This window comes from Piliocolobus tephrosceles, chromosome 1 (genome assembly GCF_002776525.5).
Source record: "Piliocolobus tephrosceles isolate RC106 chromosome 1, ASM277652v3, whole genome shotgun sequence".
Taxonomy (NCBI): domain Eukaryota; kingdom Metazoa; phylum Chordata; class Mammalia; order Primates; family Cercopithecidae; genus Piliocolobus; species Piliocolobus tephrosceles.
Window position 1 is genome coordinate 131,905,555 of NC_045434.1, and position 2,075 is coordinate 131,907,629.

The 2,075-nt window shown below is 33.8% G+C and overlaps 1 non-coding gene across 1 annotated transcript; it reads right to left on the reverse strand.

Moving 5' to 3' along the window:
- Positions 1-268: 268 nt before the first annotated feature.
- On the reverse strand, positions 269-375 carry LOC111541559. Its single transcript, XR_002731300.1, has one exon. It is a non-coding gene; the product is annotated as a U6 spliceosomal RNA (small nuclear RNA).
- Positions 376-2,075: the final 1,700 nt, after the last annotated feature.

Genomic DNA, 2,075 nt, shown 5'->3' on the forward strand with positions numbered 1-2,075 from the left:
AACACATGTTCTCACTCATAAGTGTGAGTTGAACAATGAGAATATACGGGCACAGGGAGGGGAACATCACACACTGGGGCGTGTCGTGAGGTGGGGTTGTAGGGGAGGGATAGCATTAGGAGGGATAGCATTAAGGACAGCATTAGGAGAAATACCTAATGTAGATGACGATTTGATAGGTGCAGCAAACCACCGCGGCACTTGAATACTTATGTAACAAACCCGTGCGTTCTGCACAAGTATCCCAGAACTTAAAGTATAAATATATGTATATGTAGAATGCTTCACAAATTTGCGTCTCAGCCTTGTGCGGGGGCTGTGCTAATCTTCTCTTTATTGTTCCAATTTTAGTATATGTGCTGCCGAAGCCAGCACTAGCTTTTTAAAAAAACTAATAAACTATTTCTTTATGATATTTTGTGTTACTTTTATGTAGAAAATTCTTCCTCAATCCAAGATTTAATAAGTATATATCAATTTGCCTAGCTTTTTTTTGGTATAATTCGTGGCATAATTTAATAATTATAGTTCTTTAATTCATTTGGAATGGGTTTTGTTGTAACATGAGGTGAAGTGGCACATATTTTTTCAATAATGTAACCTCATGTTTTAGCATCAATTATTGAATAATCTCTTTTCTTCATGGATTGATGATGTCTCATTATGTACTTATAAAATTATTATCTTAAAAATATCATTCTCTTGCATGTATTAGCTTTTCTCATAATTGTACAACTAATAAAACGTTTTGATTATTATAACTTAATAGTGTAGCTTGGTAGGTCAAGTTTTTTCTTTGAACTTATTTTTCTTTGCTATTTTTTGCTCTCTTTCTTACATAAATTCAAAATCATTTTGTCAAGTTCTTGCTCTTTCCACGGCAGACCAAACATAAGTCCCACTAGGATTTTGATTATTATTGCATTAAAACCCCTATATTAATTTGTGCATAATTGACATTTTTACAGTAGTGAATCTTCTTAGTCAATGATATAACATGCCATTCCATTTATTTTTTATAACTCAATAAAGTTCTATAGTTTTCTTCATACTACTCCATAAATATTTGTTGTTAATATAAAAATATATTAAGTATATAATTATTGTTTCTAAGATGAATGGTGTCTTTTCCTGTTATGGCTTCTACATAGTTATTCTGATGTATTAGAAAGCTTTGCTTATTGAATGTCCATCTTGTACGTAGGCTATTTAGTAACTTCGCTTAGTGCTCAGCTTATTTTCAGCTGATGTTTTTTATGCATTTCTTCTGTGTGTGATAGAGTCCCTCAAGTGAATTCCTCACAACCAATGACTTGATTTTATTCAGTGGCAATTCTGCTCTTTACTGCTTGTAATGCAGATCTTACTTCTTTTATTCTGCCTTTAATTTCTTTAGAATCTTTATGATCCAAGCCAGATCCCTTTCTTCTTGGTCTTTTAGGGTTAACTGCTTTATTGAAAGTAGTGTTTTGCGTTGTTTCTTAATTTTTAAAGAAATTTTAAAAGAAAAATGATTGTAAACAATTTTTAAGTCTTTCTTATAATACAGTGATAGGAATCAGTCTTCCTATAGGAATCTGTATTACAATATGATTTATTTGTTTCAATTTAATGCTCTCTTATGTAACCTAAGTCTGACAAGATTTTTCTTCAGCTTATGTTTATTTTTATGACTGCTTAATAAATAGCACCCTCGTTTTATTTTTGCCCTTTGGGTAGGCTAGGCATTTTGCTTTGGTAAATTTCATTCTACCAACTGTGTCAGTCAGGGTTCCAGCTAGAAACAGATGGTACCCTCTAATTTGGTAATTTGAAAGACACTCTAATAAAAAGACTATTTACAAGGACGTGGATGAGGAGCAGGGAAAACTCACAAAGGATAATGCCAGACTCCAGAGCTAGTGAATCTCAGGTCTGAATGAGTCAGGAAGAAAGTGGTTACCGAAACCCAGGGAAGGAGAAAGCTGTGTAGAGGGGGCCTTTCAATTGAGGCTGTGCCAATGGTTGAGGGACACTCCTGTAGAACAGGAAATGAGTTTGGGAGTAAATAACCAGATCCTATCTCCAGATCTCCT